The sequence below is a fragment of the Schistocerca americana genome, chromosome 3, assembly GCF_021461395.2.
Source record: "Schistocerca americana isolate TAMUIC-IGC-003095 chromosome 3, iqSchAmer2.1, whole genome shotgun sequence".
Taxonomy (NCBI): Eukaryota; Metazoa; Arthropoda; class Insecta; order Orthoptera; family Acrididae; genus Schistocerca; species Schistocerca americana.
The window spans coordinates 633,035,842-633,056,152 of NC_060121.1; the positions used below are offsets into that span (position 1 = coordinate 633,035,842).

Below are 20,311 nucleotides of genomic sequence, written 5' to 3' on the forward strand. Positions count from 1 at the left end.
ATCACCTTGAACTTTTTTCAGTTCCAGGCTGGATCTGCTTGCAACATAAGCTTCAAAATGTTGTTTTGTTTTCCCACAACCTCTCTGTGTTCACTGTGGTTCAATACCACACTTCAGCCATATATCCCTTGCTCTTCCTCTTGGTCGTTTCCTTCGCCTCTCCATTTCATGTATCTTCTTGGGAATCCTCTTAGCCTTGATGTTTCTCTCCTGTATTGAAAGGTTTCCTCTTTCACTATTTCCTTTGTCTATTCATTCCTTATCTCGTCTCTCCATGTTACTCCTGCTTTACTTCCACAGAACTTTATTTTACATCTCTTACCCGTATTTCAGAAGCACAGGTCAGTACTGGGACCTAGTAACTTGAAACCGGTAGTGCAATTTTTATTAAAATTCTTCAAGTCTAAAATAATTCTCGGCTTCAGCAGGAGGCAAGGTAGAAACCTGTTCCCAATTCGGTGTAAAACGTTAAAGCCGTCCTCACCCACCTCTAAAACAAAAGACATCAGACCAATCCCCTAGGGCCTAGATGCCCATTTTCGAGTATGTAAGAGCCTTCCCATTGGTGGCCGAGCAGTACTATGGTATACAGATGAGTGTGGCGTGGCTACTGTTTTCTAGGTCTGTGTTCAAGAGGTGGGGTTGTCTCAAGAGTATGAGTAACTGTATTGATATTTAAAATATTTCTCATTGATTACCCAGTCTCAGTTGCACATTTTTAATTACCCGATATAACTGCCCACGTCGTGTTGTGCCGACTCCACTGTAGCTTGAATGGATTTTTAAGTTTGTTTCATATGCCCGACATCTAATTTCACCACACAAGTCCAAGGGTTGAGCAGTTATTCCCCGATGACGACATGCAATACAGTTCGTTAAAGCGGAGTTCGCCGTTATTAATTATGTTTTTAGGTTTAATTTTATTACTCGTACAGAGACTCAACGTTCCTTTGTTTAACATCACGTCGTCAAAATAAGTATGAAATGCTAATGCCTTTGCAATACATAATGTCGACTATTGAGTTAAGGTTCGTACCTATTTTGCCATTTTAGAGAAGAGAAACCTTAAACGCTTCTGCTTCTATAACCACAGTACCAAATGTTCACTCATTTCAATTTACTTTCTATCTCAGTTCAGTATTTAACACATATTATATATCAATGTCATCATCACTATCTAGGAGGAAAGAGGGATTTATCCTTATCATGAGATAATAGTTTTTAATGATCCCGCAATCGTTAATTAAATAAAAAGTCACGTTCAAGGATGATACGCGAACAACTTTCGTTACTTCCGTTTTCACGTATCTGTCAAAACTAGTCCTGTCGCCCACAATTCAAATTAACACTGACGTTAACCCCTTTTGTCAGAACATCGAATCGTAACAATTATGTGAAAGTTTATTCTATTCCCCGAATTAAATCTTTTCAGATACGCGCACGACCGAACAGCAGAACGGAACACAAACGACTTGTTTTTAACAACCGAACATCGCAATGACGTTACATTACGACAATGTCCGCCCAATGAACATCTCTTTGACTTTATCTTTTCTACTCTGCTTAGTTAAATTATTCCTAATTACAATTTATTCAGCTATTTAACGAAAACATCTAACAAAAAATAAAATAAATTTATCCCAACGTAAAAGATCCTTTATAACGACTAGCTTCAATCACTCTGGATAATTTCGGATCCAAAAAAAAAAAACTGAAACTCGATATGGACTCTGTGATACGAGAGTGTACTGGCTTCATTAGCGTTTTACATCTTTATTCTTTGTGTCTACATATTCATATCCGAACAGAGTCACTCTGGCAACGAACACATTTCTTCCTGTCAGAGACAAGTTTGCTGATACTATCAGTGTAGAATTTGTGACCTTGTTGACTTAGTCACAACCTCAGCTCTATTTTCAACGCTATATCACTGTCAAAATGAAGCCCTAGAAGCTGATCTTTAACATGTGGAACTGGATTAGAATCGGATGGCGCCAAGTCGGGCCTGTATCGAAGATTATCGATGAGAGTGAAAAAAATGGTTCAAATGGCTCTGAGCACTATGGGACTTAATTTCTGAGGTCATCAGTCCCGTAGAACTTAGAATTACTTAAACCTAACTAACCTAAGGACATAAAACACATACATGCCCGAGGCAAGATTCGAACCTGAACCGTCGCGGTCGCGCAGCTCCAGACTGTAGCTCCTAGAACCGCTTGGCCACTTTCGCCGGCGATGAGAGTGAACCCAAGGTGTCAGATTGTTGCATATATCGCAGTGCAGGTGTGTGTTGTGGCATTGCCGTGGTGAAGGAGATAGAGCTCCATGTGTGGACGAACATTTCGAACTCGTGCTTCCAAATTTCTGAGGGTCTCACTGTATACTGACTAGTTACCTTACCCACCCCATTGTTACACGCTACTATCAGGAGCCTTCTAGCCCCATAAGGTCGCAACTCCGTTCAATGAAGCAGGAAAGCTGACTGAGAAACATGCATGAGATTTAATACCTCAACCGATATTCAGTACAGAATAGAAAGTTCGGAATCTTTACTTTTCAGCACACCCTCGTATTTTAAAATAAGTGATAAGAATTTTACATAAATGTAGAATTTACCTTTGTAGCTGCGTCAGCACCCGTCTTTTCTATTGAGGGTCACATATTAGGCTACTACGTTTTGCAACTACGGGTTGGGGAAAAGGAGAAACAGAGGAACAGGGGAAAAATGGGGTTATTGGTGGAGGGGAGAAGAATCCAGGAAGGGACGTGATGGGGATATCATGAAGGCCTTCCTAAAATTATACAAGGGTCGTTCAATAAGTAATGCCCACATTTTTTTCTCAGAATATATTTATTGTTAACAGTCAGAATCTGGTGACCATGTCCTACTTTTCTACGTAATCACGTTGTATGGCCGTACGGCAACATTGTGGAGGAGCATGTATTCTCGCTGGTAAAAGTTCTAGTGCTGTAGGCGTAGCCATGTTTTCACTGCAAGACTGACACTCCCGTCATCTTCAAAGTGTGTTCCCCGTAGAGATTCTTTAAGATCCAACAATTCAGATGAAATGGTCTCCGCTGTGACTATTCGTGGAACCCATCGTGAGCACATTTTTGAATATCCGAGAGTCTAATCATTCCAGATGCACTTCCAATGCTGACCAACAACTGTAGAGCCAATTGTCGAGTTGTGATGCCGCACGAATCATGGCATCCGCAAGATTCAGCATGTCTGGAGCAGTGGCTGTGACAGTGTAACATTACGAGTCAAGATAGCTGTAACGGAACTTGAATAGCGTAAAGTTATCGTTAAAAACGCACGCCGCGCGATTTGTTACGATTTGGTCGGTCATAATAATAGTAACATGCTTTTGAATACCATTAAAATATAACGGCGATACCTGTTTAGTGTTATTGGAAATAATATGTAGTAAATTAATGAGTAAGTTAGCCGATCCTATAAGAAGAGGTAAAATTGGGCATATTAAGGTGTTTTGCTTTATATCGACTAAGCCGATGATACGGCGTCTTTTTTTTCCGTTTACTCTTAGAAAAAAAAACAAGTAAAGAAGTGCTAATTGTGCGTTGTGAAAAACATAGGGGCGAATTTTAAATAGCTACAGTGTATAATCAGACTAACAAATGAACATTCAGTTACGCGAAATAGCGGATAGCGAAATGTGGTTATTAAACTGAGTACACCTACAGGGCGGTCAATTCCGGGATAAGTCTATTCGCGTCTCACGAGGGACGCGGTATTGAGACCGTTTTTTTTTTTTTTTTTTTTAATTATATCGCGGAGAGCAGGCTTCATTTTATAAAAAGGAGAAAAGCTGTATCATTATCATTGACTGTTGGTGTCAAGCAACCAAAACTGTTCATCAAAGGGTTTCAGTGAATGAGTGGTGAATGCGAAATGAAACTGTGAACGAAATTATGTTAAATAAAGCAGAAGAGACAAGACAGTTTGGTCGTATCTGTTATTGTTCCATAAACTGTAACATTTCTTCTCGTTGTCTGAAGCCTTTATAGACGATCGTTATAACAATTTGCTTTGAAGGGATCTCGTTACGAGTTAAGTTTTGGGGACCTTAACAAGACGGGATAGTTCGTAGATCCTAACTACTGCAGCTATTCTGGAATCAGGTGCTACCGTGACCGTTGTGTGTTGTCAATGGCTTAAGGTCATCATATCTCATGCTGTAAGATCGACGCGCCTTTCCTCTTGGTATAACGGTGTCTCACGGTAGCAACGACAACGCCGACGACGAAGGAAGATACGGTAGAACAGGACATCCCGAGCGTAGCTGGTCACGGAGCTCTGTTGGTGCATTTCCTGGGGCTGCAACTTTCTTTACCCACCGCGCAACCATCCTCCTATCAACTGCAGCATCACCATGCACTGCACACAAAAGTTTATGGACGTTCACCACGATTTCTCTTTCTGGATACAAGAATTCAAGGACAGCACGCTGCTTGTACCGTGAGTCGTATATAGACGCCATTTTGACGTTGTTTTACGGCTCTGCCATCTGCCAGAACGGTTCGAAGCTTCACAGGCGCATAGAAAAAGCATCAAATGTGAATCACCAACAAGGATGTTTGTCTATGTATGTTAATGGCCTTAAAAAAGTATGTGGGGCATCACTCATTGAAAGACCCTCGTAGAATGTTTAGTTATGTAAAAATTCGTGAAAACATTAATATCAATATTTTAGGCAATTTTTTGCACAATGACACTCCCTACAGTAAAGGAGACAATGAATGAATGATTGTGAAGGAAACGAAGATGCAGCGTACTCGTCTAAACATCTGACAATTTGAAAAGGGCCTCATTGTGAATCTTCATGTGGCCGGCTGGTCGAAACGAGCAAATAGCAAATAAACAGATACGTGGGGCATTCGGATGTGGCAGTGACCCACTATGGACATCATGGGATCTTGAGAGCAGGTATATTATCATAACTGACAACCACAATGCACGATTGTCGTCTTGTGCCCAAATCATGAAAATGCCCTCATATCTGTGCCTGCCATCCGAGAAAAAGTAGTTCACACCCAGCTACACTTTGCGTCATCCTTGAATGTTGGTCAGAGACTAGCAATATCCGGACTGTGGAGGTACAATCCTACGAGTAGGCTGATGGTAGCAGCGGCAATAGGCTGCGTTTTCAGGCGTACCGTGACCGAGATGCACGAACTGCTGATGAATGCCATTGCATTGCGGTGTTCCGCAGTACCCCAGACGACCATCATAGACAAGTGTGGCGGAGACCTACAGAGTAGTCCCATTAATCCAATGTGTTCGAGAGGTACAGCGGTGTTCCTCTCGGCGTCATTGTGTGGGGAACCACCGAATATGACTATATGTCACGGCTGGTATTATATGTACGATTATACAAGAGTGACTGTTTACCAGCATGGCACCGACATCAAGGAACCGCTCATCTTAAGAAAATCGTTTCCTTGTGATTGGACGTGTTTCGTACTATTGTGTGTCGGTGTCGACGTGATATGTCGCACTGTTTTGTCTGCACAGATTTTTAGCAAACTAATGATGTTTATGTTTTGCCCAAACTATTGAAGCATTGTGCTGTCATAAAAATCTTTGCTTGTGATGGCTTTTTTCCGTCATGAATCTTCTATCAGCAACGAAAATTCGACTAATTTTCGGTAGTTAAGAAACATGTTACTATATTCAAATAACTGTATATTTCTAAACAAACTGTAAAAGAATGGAAATTAAAGAAATAATAAATGCAAAGAGCACGTACCAAAATAGCAACGAAGTGCCCGATACGATTCTGAACGGATAGCGACTGAAAGACTGTTAAGCGGCTGATCCCTTTAGCACGTCAGAAGAAGAATCTGAACTCTGACCGAAAGGAAACACGTAAACGACTTTCTCAGGAACATTTTGAGCTTTTTAAAAATCACGCAACTGCTTTTGGCTGCTATTTTTTGACAACAAGCGATACGTAAATTCACCGTTTATTCTCAGAAACAAATTAACTGACGAAGTTCTGTAACGATAGTCTTGTGTGGATGTCCTATGTTGGGAAACTGATATTCACTGAATTGTATATTAACTTTTTTCTCGTTTTCAGCTGCACGATGATTTTATTAGCTCGTTATTTGCGTAAACGAAGAACCTCGTTTCTGCTTTTTCCATATTCAAGTTATCCTTCAATATACAATGTATACCTGCTTCGTATAAAATTATAAAATAAAATTTAGATGGCTTACGTTTATTTTTTACACATATTTACCTTTTTATGTGCATGAGCACAATGTTTTGTTGTGTCTGTTGGGATTGCCTATTTCTGTGCTGTGGCTTGTTAGAACTTGTAAGTAGTCTCCTTCGTACGGTGGAAAGGAATGCACCAGTACTACGCGAACACAGAAGTTCCGGTAGAAATCATTTGTTCGAGACTTCACGATATAAAAGAATCCATCACTCATCAAAAACGTTGCACACCTCTGCTCGGGTTCACTGGTCAGCGATGTTATTTGACAGGATGTCCTCGCAAACTTTACGGACTGTGTGCATTTTTTTTTATTTGCGCTTATGTTAGTCTGACAGCATAATCCACTCCACTGACACGTATACGAATTTACATTTCACATTCGCAGAATTTCCGTGACGAAAGTTACGTACACAGATCTTATTACTGTAACCTTTCAAGTAAAGGTATAATCTGCCTACAGAGTCCTACATACTTTCTTAATATACTTATTTCCTGGCATATGATGTACTGAGAATGAACCTTCCTCTTCTAGGAAGTCAGTAAAGTTTTCTAAATATTTCTTGTTCTTTAGTTTTGGTAGTTAATGAAGAATTTTTCCTGGAAATGCCTCTGTGTGGGTATAAATTTCAAGTTCTTCCAAAACATTCATTACGGTTCCTTTAACTACACGAGGCAGAATTTTAATCATATTTTCTATTTATCTACTTTGTGTCTAAGCTCACGTAAACTTATGTAAAATGTGGACTGATTACTTTCACAGTTTTGCGTGTATTCCTTAAATCTAATTGAGAAGTTCGTACCTGTCTAACACGCGTATAACTGGTTGCAGTCATCACATGAGATTTTATAAACTCTTAGGCACTAAAAAATTGAGATTTTCGTTTTTCCTGATTGTCTTTTCATTTGAGAAGCATTACTGGTACGGAGAGACATTTTCACATCCGTCTCTTTAAACATTTTTTTTTTCTTCTGAAAGTTGGCCGACGTGTTATGTTACGTAAGTATGTCTCTTGTCATTTTTTCTTCTCTTATCAGCGTCATTTCAATATTTATGTATTATGCTTTTGGTTGTAGGCATTGATTATATAGTGTTGGTACAATTTCTGGATTAAAAGCATTCTGTTGTGCTATTCTATTCGATTTATTTCGGTGTTGCGCCAGTGTGAAGTGGAACGTTCGTGATTCGGCTGGCCAATATACAAGTTTCTGTGATTGCCACGCCATATCGTAGTATCCCTTGCCTCACCGTATCAGATGTTGTTGTTGTTGTTGTTGTTGTGGTCTTCAGTCCTGAGACTGGTTTGATGCAGCTCTCCATGCTACCCTATCCTGTGCAAGACTCTTCATCTCCCAGTACTTACTGCAATCTACATCCTCCTGAACCTGCTTAGTGTATTCATCTCTTGGTCTCCCTCTACGATTTTTACCCTCCACGTTGCCCTCCAATGCTAAATTTGTGATCCCTTGATGTCTCAGAACATGTCCTACTAACCGGTCTCTTCTTTTTGTCAAGTTGTGCCACATACTCCTCTTCTCCCCAATTCTATTCAATACTTCATCATTAGTTATGTGGTCTACCCATCTAATCTTCAGCATTTTTCCGTAGCACCACATTTCGAAAGCTTCTATTCTCTTCTTGTCCAAACTATTTATCGTCCATGTTTCACTCCCATATATGGCTACACTCCATACAAATACTTTCCGAAACGACTTCCTGACTCTTATATCTATTCCCGATGTTAACAAATTTCTCTTCTTTTCTTGCCATTGCTAGTCTACTTTTTATATCTTCTCTACTTCATCATCAGTTATTTTGCTCCCCAAATAGCAAAACTCCTTTACTACTTTAAGTGCCTCATTTCCTAATCATATTCCCTCAGCATCACCCGACTTAATTCGACTACATTCCATTATCATCGTTTTCCTTTTGTTGATGTTCATCTTACATCCTCCTTTCAAGGCACTGTCCATTCCATTCAGCTGCTCTTCCAAGTCCTTTGCTGTCTCTGATAGAATTACAATGTCATCGGCGAACCTCAAAAGTTTTATTTCTTCTCCATGGATTTTAATACCTACTCCGAATTTTTCTTTTGTTTCCTTTACTGCTTGCTCAATATACAGATTGAATAACATCGGGGATAGGCTACAACCCTTCCCAACCACGGCTTCCCTTTCATGCCCCTCGACCCTTATAACTGCCATCCGGTTTCTGTACAAATTGTAAATAGCCTTTCGCTCCCTGTATTTTACCCCTGCCACCTTTAGAATTTGAAAGATAGTATTCCAGTCAACATTGTGAAAAGCTTTCTCTAAGTCTACAAATGCTAGAAACGTAGGTTTGCCTTTCCTTAAATCTTTCTTCTAAGATAAGTCGTAAGGTCAGTATTGCAACCCTCCCCATGGTTCATACCAGTGAGCTAGAAAAATTAATAGCCCAATTTGTATTTAAAATCTCACTAAAAACTACTAGGGATAATGCAGCCTGAGAAGCAGAACTGCAACTACGAACGGTAGTTACACAATTTTAATTTTAAATTGGAAGAACTGAAATAGGGTAGTAGTTTTTGTTTGTTAGCTTGTGTGCTGCTTTATGATGGAAGCCTTTTTGCACATTAAAATTCCCTCACCAAAGTTCGGTAACACGCCGCTGCAGGAGCCAACATGAAATTGCGGACTCCATTGAGAATGGTGAGTATCGTGTGGTTTACTGCTTTTGAAGGGGAACAAAGTTGTAAAACTTCATGATGAGTTCGTGTAGGAGTGTGGACACAATGTACCATTATATTACACAAAGGTTGGATGGCACTGCCTCTTCGAGCGTGCTGAGAGAAGACTGTATGCACGAAATGAAGAACGGGAATTGCAATAGACGTGGTTGCTGCCATGCTGGTGACGGTCTTCCCCTCACGACTGTAGTCTGTCAAGATTACAGTCGTGAGGGGAAGACCGTCACCATCACATTCACATATTGCTGAAATTTCTCGACCAGTTTGTGAGAGGTTGTCAGGACGGAGCATCGCAGAACCTAGCAGTCCAATGGGCATTTTTGCTCCACAATGTGAATGTTGATTCTTCAAGCAGCCCTTTACTTATGCTGTTTTTTCCACTATCACATTTTGCGTTAACCTTATTGCAAGTCACCCATTTTCCTTTTCGTCTTTACTTGAATGAATCAAACATTGTTTAACAGGAATTTTCTGGATTCCGAATTTATAATTCATCGAGGTGGAACTACCTGAACAACCACACTGCTGTCTTCTTCGTTCAGTCAAGGATTTCACTAACGTCCTACGTTGAGAAAAATTTGTCACTTTGTAGGGTGGATAAGTAGACAAACACTTACAAAATTTCATGGCTGCAGCTTGATCGCTTTCAAGACGATTGTAATACCGAAAATGTGGATAAAATTCCTCCTGCACCCATAATTTTTCGCAGTTTAATATCCGTCGATAACTTGTACTGTACTTCTGATTCTGAATATGTAAGCTTTATTAGAGAAACTTTATTTAATGTGCAATGGGTGTAATAATGTATGAAATTGATTGTAAATGCAGGGTGATTCAAAAAGAATACCACAACTTTAGGAATTTAAAACTCTGCAATGACAAAAGGCAGAGCTAAGCACTATCTGTCGGCGAATTATGGGAGCTATAAAGTTTCATTTAGTTGTACATTTGTTCGCTTGAGGCGCTGTTGACTAGGCGTCAGCGTCAGTTGATGCTAATATGGCGACCGCTCAACAGAAAGCTTTTTGTGTTATTGAGTACGGCAGAAGTGAATCGACGACAGTTGTTCAGCGTGCATTTCGAACGAAGTATGGTGTTAAACCTCCTGATAGGTGGTGTATTAAACGTTGGTATAAAGAGTTTACAGAGAATGGGTGTTTGTGCAAAGGGAAAAGTTCTGGACGGCCGATAACGAGTGATGAAAATGTAGCACGCATCCAGCAAGCATTTGTTCGCAGCCCAGGAAAATCGACTCGCAGAGCTAGCAGAGAGCTGCAAATTCCACAATCAACTGTATGGAGAGTCCTACGAAAAAGGTTAGTTATGAAACCTTATCGTCTGAAATTGGATGGATCGGCAGCCAGGCAGCCCGTGACAGAGCACTTCATCACTGGCCTCCAAGAAGCCCTGATCTTACCCCATGCGATTTTTTCTTATGGGGGTATGTTAAGGATATGGTGTTTCGGCCACCTCTCCCAGCCACCATTGATGATTTGAAACGAGAAATGACAGCAGCTATCCAAGCTGTTACGCCTGATATGCTACAGAGAGTGTGGAACGAGTTGGAGTATCGGGTTGATATTGCTCGTGTGTCTGGAGGGGGCCATATTGAACATCTCTGAACTTGTTATTGAGTGAAAAAAACCTTTTTAAATACTCTTTGTAATGATGTATAACAGAAGGTTATATTATATTTCTTTCATTCAAATGGTTCAAATGGCTCTGAGCACTATGGGACTTAACATCTATGGTCATCAGTCCCCTAGAACTTAGAACTACGTAAACCTAACTAACCTAAGGACAGCACACAACACCCAGCCATCACGAGGCAGAGAAAATCCCTGACCCCGCCGGAAATCGAACCCGGGAACCCGGGCGTGGGAAGCGAGAACGCTACCGCACGACCACGAGATGCGGGCTTTTCTTTCATTAAATACACATTTTTAAAGTTGTGGTATTCTTTTTGAGTCACCCTGTATAATGTAAATATTGTAAATTGTTGCGTAATAGCCAAGAAAACTTCATTTTAATGTATAGATAGCAACAAAGAAATGGCAGTAGCTGTGACATTGTTTATCTTTGTGTATGGACAGAGGCAGAGCAGCTTGAGTGATGAAAGTGTGCGGAATTGTTGTTGGGCGGTGTGCAGCTATGATCGCACCAGAGTGTGCACACCTAATTCGTTAACACGCGAGTTCTGAGAACGCAGCAGTAGTAGGCACGTCGACTCGTGGTTCTCAGACAGCAGCATCAGCAGCAACAGCGGCGGCCGGTTCTAGGCGCTACGGTCTGGAACCGCTCCGGTCGCAGGTTCGAATCCTGCATATGGCATGGATGTGTGTGGTGTCCTTAGGTTAGTCAGGTTTAAGTAGTTCTAAGTTCTAGGGGATTGATGACCTCAGAAGCTAAGTCCCATAGTGCTCAGAGCCATTTAATTTGAGCAGTAACAGCGGCAGCTCGGCCTTGTTGTCGTCTACATTCTTCGTCGTCCGCACAGCTACAACATCGTAAGACCGTTAAACGCAAAACATATAACCTTGTATAGGCATTACGCTGCAGTATTTTTTTCATAAAGTGTGACTAACTTGAATAGTTACCTGCAATAGTTAAAACGTGTAAGACACCTGTATTGTCGTTGTCCTCAGACATTATTACCATCCCTTTCCTCTCCATCCAATAACCGAGTGACGTAAAAATATGAAAACTGATTAACTGTTTATTGCCAGTTTTGGTTGTTTGCTAATTCAGTCAACATTTTCTGCATCAGTAACAGTTTATTCTTGCATTGCTTAACAGAGACTTGACTAATTTGCAATTTTGAGTGTTAACTTCATTCACTCAAAGTAACGTAAAATTTCACTGACGAAACTAATAACTAAATGTACAGCACAAATTAAAAGTGCGCAATTTCATTTACTCTGTATTCAGCTTAGCTAGTGACCTCTGCTGGCTTGGTATGTATATTACTGGTGTTATATTAAAAGTGAAATCAGTTGTTCAATTGCTTAAAGTATATTAATTTCAGTCATTCAGTAATCAAAAGTAAATAGCTTGTCTTTTCCTAAATTTTGCATTATGCTGCACTGACGTTAGTAAAAGTCTTTCTTTTACGTACCTAAGCTATTTAGCTAACCTGTAACTTCATTTAACTTTAATTTCAAAATTAAGTATTTCAGAATAAGTAACTGCCAACTTAGTGCTTTCTGATTCATTTATTTTCTAGGTAACTGTTGTGTTGTGGAAAAGCGTGACAACCATCTGTTGCCGTGCCAGTGATTATTTGCTTAAATTTCTTTGCCATTACCTTTCTTAAGATTCTGGGGGTTCATTACCCTAGGTGGCTGGCGACATTTTGATTATCCCCTTTTTAGCTAATCAGTTATCTTTTCTATTATAAATATTTTTTGCATTAAAAATATTATGTGATAAGTTTTCTTCCTCTGTGTGGTTGGTGAGCGATTGCATTTAATTTCCACCCCTTTCAAAATCATCATCACTATTTAGATTAGGTTTAGAAGGGTCTGTTGTACACTTTTCTCCTACAAACTGGTATTATTTTCCTTCGGTAACTAGAACCTTACTCACTGTAAAATTTCATTAGGCATACATGATAACGGTCAATTATGTCTCTATGCCGTATGCCGACTAGGAAAGGGGAGATTACATGGTAATTAAAAGTACATGAATGCGTCTCCCACAGTGTTGCAACCTCGATTCTTGCTGGGTGATTACGCAAATTCGTTGGGCTTTTATACAGGTAACTGTAAGTGTTAATTCTGTTCTGGCAACGTCTGGAGGGGATGTCTGTACTGCAAGGAAGAGCCATTCGTCTCTACACCCCCAAACCCCCACCACTTCTGTTACTACTGTGTTGGGTCCGTGGGGAGAGAGACAGCGGTTAAATGTCGATCTGCTCTGATCGGTCGGGACTCAACTCCCATGTCGTCTGTGCGTGTTTCAGCATTGCGCTTTCGTAGAATGTTGTGCCCAGTAAGTGGTACCGGAGCTCACTCAGTTGGCAGTCCCTGTCTCTAGGATAAATTTGTTCCTAAATTCGATGGCGCCCTGCATATTGCAACAACTTGATGTGGAATGGATTCGACAAGTCGTTGCAAGTCATATGCGGAAGTAATGAGCCATGGTCCTTCTACAGCCGTCCCTGACTGCGAAAGTGTTGCCACTGCAGGATTTTGTGCACTACCTGATCTATAAATGTTCGATGGGATTCATGTCGGGTGATCAAACTGTCCAGAATGGTCTTGAAACCAACTGGGAACAATTGTCACCTGGTGACATGGCGCATTGTCATCCATAAAAATTCCGTCGTTGTTTTGGAACGTGAAGTCCATGAATGGCTGCAGATGGTCTCCAAGTAGCCGAACACAAGCAATGATCGGTTCAGTTGGATAAGAAGACCAAGCCCATTCCACGTAAACACACCCCACATCATTACAGAGCCACCGTCAAATTACATTGTGCATTGTTGACAGCCTGCTTTCGTGGGGCTGATCCACATTAGAATCCTAACATCAACTCAGAATAACTGAAATCTGGACTCATATAACTAGGTCTGTTGTCTGGGGTCCAACCGATACGGTGACGATCCCAGGAGTGGTTGCAGGCCATTTCGTGTTGTTAGCAAAGGCACTTTTTTCGGTCTTCTACTGCCATAGCTCATTAACGCGAAATTTCGCCTCGCTGTCCTAACGGGTATGTTAGAAGTACGCCCCATCTTGATTTCTGCTGTTATTTCACGCAGTTTTGCTTGTCTATATGTGCTGACAACTCAACGCAAACGCCTCTGCTCTCGGTCGTTAAGTAAAAGCCTTCGGCCACTAAGTTGTCTGTGGTAAGAGATAATGTCTGAAATCTGGTATCCTCGGCACATTCTCTGAATATTGCATTCCCTAACGATTTTCGAAATGGAATGCGTCTAGCTCCATCTTCCATTAAACGTTCAAAGTCTTTAATTCCCCTCGTGTGGCCATAACGACATCGGAAACATTTTCACGTCAATCACCTGAGTATAAATAACAGCTCCGCCAACGCACTGTCCCTTTATACATTGTGCACGTGGTGGTACGACCATCTGTCTATCTGCATATCGCTGTACTATGAATTCTGTCACCTCGATGTAGTCAGCTCAAAACCGAACCATACAGCCATCTATTGAAGCTAGAAATTACTGTATCCAGCTATATTTATTGTTCATTCCACCAAGCGTTTCGAAGGATTATAATTTCGCCAACAGGCTAATTTGTAATTAATAAAGCATCGATGTAGTGTATGCACGAATTTCAGGTAACCTATCTCATTGTCTCCGGCACCTTTCCAGTCTTATTTACATTATGTACACTTTCCATCTCGAGACGGGCAGAAGGTGAGTGGGTTGTCTGCGTGCAATCTATTTTGCATTATTTTATTAAACTTTAAATAATTAAATGATCTTTCTTTCTCTCAAATTCATAACGTCAGCGTTTTAACTGTTGAGTTTGACAATGTATAAAAAGTTCTCGGTGTACTTGCCGCTTCAAATTCGGAAAAATTCCAAGCTTCCGATGATTGCCTCTATCATGATCGTCAGGTGCTGAGCCTGAGAATCGTGAAACTGGCGAGGCTCCCACATTTGTGCCTAAAGGACGGACTCTTTTTAAGTAAATTATTGGCTCTTACAGTCGGCCACTGTAGACATCTGTTTGTTGTTGTTGTGGTCTTTAGTCCAGAGACTGGTTTGATGCAGATCTTCATACTACTCTATCCTGTGCAAGCTTCTTCATCTCCCAGTACCTACTGCAACCTACATCCTTCTGAATCTGTTTAGTGTATTCATCTCTTGGTCTCCCTCCACGCTGCTCTCCAATACTAAATTGCTGATCCCTTGATGCCTCAGAACATGTCCTACCAAACGATCCCTTCTTCTAGTCAAGTTGAGCCAAAAATTTATCTTCTTCCCAATTCTATTCAATACCTCCTAATTAGTTATATGATTACCCATCTAATCCTCAGCACTGTTCTGTAGCACCACATTTCGAGAGCTTCTATTCTCTTCTTGTCTAAACTGTTCATCGTCCACGTTTCACTTCCATACATGGCTGCACTCCATACAAATATTTCAGAAACGACTTCCTAACACTTAAATCTATTCTCGGTGTTAACAAATTTCTCTTCTTCAGAAACGCTTTCCTTGCCATTCCCAGTCTACATTTTATATCCTCTCTACTTCGACCATCATCAGTTATTTTGCTCCCCAAATAGCATAACTCATTTACTACTTTAGGTCTCTCATTTCCTAATCTAATTCCCGCAGCATCACCCGATTTCATTCGACTACATTCCATTATCCTCGTGTTGCTTCTGTTGATGTTCATCATATATACTCCTTTCAAAACACTGTCCATTCCGTTCAGCTGCTCTTCCAGGTCCTTTGCTCTCTGACCGAATTACAATGTCCTCGGCGAACCTCAAAGTTTTTATTTCTTCTCCATGGATTTTAATTCCTATTCCGAATTTTTCTTTTGTTTCTTTTACTGCCTGCTCAATATACAGATTGAATAACATCGGGGGTAGGCTACAACCCTGTCTCACCTCTTCCCAACCACTCCTTCCCTTTCATGCCCTTCGAGTCTTATAACTGCCATCTGGTTTCTGTACAAATTGTAAATAACTTTTCGCTCCCTGTATTTTACCCCTGCCACCTTTAGAATTTGAAAGAGAGTATTCCAGTCAACATTGTGAAAAGCTTTCTCTAAGTCTACAAATGAAAGAAACGTAGGTTTGCCTTTCCTTAATCAATTTTGTAAGATACGTCGTAGGGTCAGTATTGCCTCACGTGTTCCAACATTTCTACGGAATCCAAACCGATCTTCCCCGAGGTCGGCTTCTACCAGTTTTTCCATTCGTCTGTAAAGAATTTGTGTTAGTATTTTGCAGCCGTGGCTTATTAAACTGATAGTTCGGTGATTTTCACATCTGTCAACACCTTCTTTCTTTGAGATTGGGATTATTATATTCTTTTTGAAGTCTGAGGGTATTTCGCCTGTCTCATACATCTTGCTCACCAGATGGTAGAGTTTTGTCAGGACTGGCTCTCCTAAGGCCATCAGTAGTTCTAATGGGATGTTGTCTACTCCCGGGGCCTTGTTTCGACTTAGGTCTCTCATTCCTCTGTCAAACTCTTTACGTAGTATCATATCTCCTGTTTCATCTTCATTTTCATTCACTTCCATTTCCATAATATTGTCCTCAAGTACATCGCCCTTGTATAGACCCTCCATATACTCCTTCCACGTTTCTGCTTTCCCTTCTTTGCTTAGAACTGGGTTTCCATCTGAGCTCTTGATATTCATGCAAGTGGTTCTCTTTTCTCCAAAGGTCTCTTTAATTTCCTGTAGGCAGTATCTATCTTACCCCTAGTGAGATAAGCCTCTACATCCTTACATTTGTCCTCTAGCCACCCCTGCTTAGCCATTTTGCACTTCCCGTCGATCTCGCGTTTGAGACGTATGTATTCCTGTTTCATTTACTGCATTTTTTTATTTTCTCCTTTCGTCGATTAAATTCAATATCTCTTCTGGTACCCAAGGATTTCAATCAGCCCTCGTCTTTTTACCTGCTTAATCCTCTGCTACCTTCATTATTTCGTCCCTCAAAGATACCCATTCTTCTTCTACTGTATTTCTTTCCCCCATTTGTGTCAATCGTTCCCTAATGCCCTCCCTGACGCTATCAACAACTTCTGGTTCTTTCAGTTTATCCAGTTCCCATCTCCTCAATTTACCACCTTTTTGCAGCTTCTTCAGTTTTAATCTACAGTTCATAACCAATAGATTGTGGTCAGAGTCCACATCTGCCCCTGGCAATGTCTTACAATTTAAAACCTGGTTCCTGAATCTCTGTCTTACCATTATATAATCTATGTCATACCTTCCAGTATCTCCAGGCTTCTTCCATGTATACAACCTTGTTTCATGATTCTTGAACCAGGTGTTAGCTATGATTAAGTTATGCTCTGTGCAAAATTCTACCAGGCGGCTTCCTGTCTCATTCCTTACTCCCATTCCATATTCACCTACTACGTTTCCTTCTCTTCCTTTTCCTACTGTCGAGTTCCAGTCACCTGTGACTATTAAATTTTCGTCTCCATTCACTATCTGAATAATATCTTTTATCTCATCATACATTTCATGAATCTCTTCGTCATCTGCGGAGCTAGTTGGCATATAAACTTGTACTACTGTGGTAGGCGTGGGCTTCGTGCCCATCTTGGCCACAATAATGCGTTCATTATGCTGTTTGTAGTAGCTTACCCGCGTTCCTATTTTTTTATTCATTATTAAACCTACCCCTGCATGATCCCTATTTGATTTTGTATTTATAACCCTGTATTCACCTGAGCAGAAGTCTTGTCCATCCTGCCACCGAACTTCACTAATTCCCACTATATCTAACATATCCCTTTCCCTTTTCAGATTTTGTATCCTTCCTGCCCGATTAAGGTATCTGACATTCCACCCTTCGATCCGTAGAACGCCAGTTTTCTTTCTCCTGATAACAACGTCCTCTTGAGTAGTCCCCGCCCGGAGATCCGATTGGGGGCTATTTTACCTCCGGAATATTTTACGGAAGAGGACGCCACCATCATTTACCCATACAGTAATGCTGCATGCCCTCGGGAAAAATTAGGGCCGTAGTTTCCCCTTGCTTTCAGCCGTTCGCAGTACCAGCATAGCAAGGCCGTTTTGGTTTGCGTTACAAGGCCAGATCAGTCTATCACCCAGACTGTTGCCCCTGCAACTACTGAAAAGGCTGCTGCCCCTCTTCAGGAACCACAAGTTTGTCTGGCCTCTCAACAGATACCCCTCCATTGTGGTTGCACCTACGGTACCGCTATATGTATCGCTGAGGCACACAAGCCTCCCCACCAACGGCATGGTCCATGGTTCATCCAGGGTGGGACATCTGTTTATTGATATCATAAAGCAGATGAGATTAAGAACCAAGTGGAGTCACAGTTAGCGTTTTCGTGGTCTCATTTTCTTCCAATGCACCAGTGGAATACAAATTAGAATCTATTAGCTGCTGATTTATTCCCTGAAATTTTAAAATCATTTGGCACATCTTGACGGCCACTTATATTTTGTGTGCTGGAAATCATTGTGAACTGACTGATGTGGCAGCCATGTGTTAACTACCCGTCACCAGCCATAACAAATTTTTCCTGGACAATTCTGAAGGACAAGCGTTCATCCTGCTTTTTCATGCCGATCTGGCGGCATGGCAGCGAGTGGCTGCAGCAGTTCATCTACCATATTGATGGCGTACATCTACTGTGTAGACTATGTGAAAATAGCATTAATAGACACGGGCTGCGCACTTAGCAATGCATAGGAGTGTGCACTTGATAAAGCGCGCAGAGGAAGACATCTCCTAGTTTACGAACCGATGCAAGTGAAGGCGGTTCAAGTGACGCTAGATGGAGAGCGCGAACATGATCTATGGACCCAGAGGGCGCTACGTCAGAACGTGTTGTCATCATGATGTAATCCAGCAATTAGATGACGCCCTCTCACCAGTTCCGCTACACCAGTAAGATTGGAGACCTGGCAGCGCGTATAGCTTAAAGCTTTTATGAGACGCTGAGCAGTACAGCTGTCGTGATTCTACTGTTATGACGTGTGGTAGTGTGTTAAGACGGGACAGGCGAGAGAATTTTTTCCAGATTATCCGGAAATTAGAGTCATAAGTACAGGGAAAATTCATGTCCAGGGCCCCTTCACGCGCCTCACGCGACCACTATCGCTAATAGAGACTTGAACATCGGAGAAACCAATCACCAATATGGCTCTGAACAGGGTGAACCACCGACACGAAGGAAAAAAGCCAAGAAATGAAGAAGAGGCGAGAAGACGAAGAAAAAACACGGTAACAGAAGAAACCATACGAAACTTATGAAGCCTACCAAAAACGTTATAGAAGGGAATCTTAGAGCGATCTTCAGGGGAGACAACGTATCATAAATTTCGAAGTCACGAAAATACCGACCTACACTAATCAGCAATCAGGTGACAGTGAATTGAAAGTGGTCATCAAATATCTGCCACCAGATACGGAAGAAATGGAAGTCCTACAGGAACTACGGAATAAGGTTTCACTATCCGAGAAACGCACCAGTATCCCTAGAAGGATCCCAAAACTGGACAACTGTTCCCACAATCTGTATTTTCAGTTACTTCGTGAAAAAAATCAGAAAATGGATATCATCTACAATGCCAAGTGTATGATTTGTGTAAAATTCACAAATAGAAAATTATATTCCACGTGAGATGCACCCCCCCCCCCCCCCCACAGCCCCCACCCCCACGAAATAACAACTAACCAGTCAACGCAGCGGTTAGCGACGCAAGAGATCAGGAATGCAATTCGACAAACAACACCCGGCGAAGTGAGGACCAAGTTAAAGAATCTTGCGAACAACAAAGCACCTAGTCCAGATACAACAAAATATGTACGGCCCAAGAGACTACCATGAAACGTCTAATCCTACTGAACATAATTTATATCTGCTGCTTTCTCAACTGCTATTTGCCGGAAAAACGGCGGTTAGAACACGTCATCCCTATTTCAAAACCAAGGAAAGACTTAACCCAACTTGCCAATCACACACCAACAAATTTACTAAGAAGCCCTGGAGAAACTTTCGAAATGATGATTATGGACAGACTACAGGACATTTTAACTGAAGATGAAATGTTGTTAATTACCGAACATGTCACGAAGAATTTTAATTCGACAACATCGAACGCTGCTTTTTTCTAGACGTGGAACAGGCCTATGATAAGGTCTGGCGTGGGAACCTGTTCCGGTAGATGAGAGACAAGACGACGATCGCAGACAACATTGTTGTTTACAATCTACGTCAACGACATGCCGACGATTGCAATCTCTCAACTGGCACGGTTCCCTGATAACATTGCGTACTTTGCGTGAAGACGTTAGCATAACGCAATCAGAAGACTACAGACACAACTGAATCTCACCACAGGGTGGTGCCGATACAACAAGATTAAAATTAACTCGGACAAAACAATGGGAATATACCTAAGCAAATAACGTCCACAAGCAGACACAGATCTTACCATCCAAGGGCAACATGTACAATGGATCGGCACCTTTTTTATCATAGACACGTGCAAGATCTAAACCTTAAAGCCTCTGGCGTGACGAGAGAACTGATGCCACTATTGTGCAGTAGGGGGCTCAACATTTTAACAAAATTTAGACACTGCATCCGTGCTACGAAAAATCCTTCGTGGGAGCACGTCACGGGGCCTCGTTAGA

At 41.3% G+C, this 20,311-nt stretch overlaps 1 protein-coding gene across 1 annotated transcript in view; it reads right to left on the reverse strand.

Moving 5' to 3' along the window:
• LOC124607167 (dopamine receptor 1) overlaps positions 1-20,311 on the reverse strand; it is a 1,071,117-nt gene that overhangs the window by 687,178 nt on the left and 363,628 nt on the right. The gene's annotated exons all lie outside the window — the stretch shown is intronic.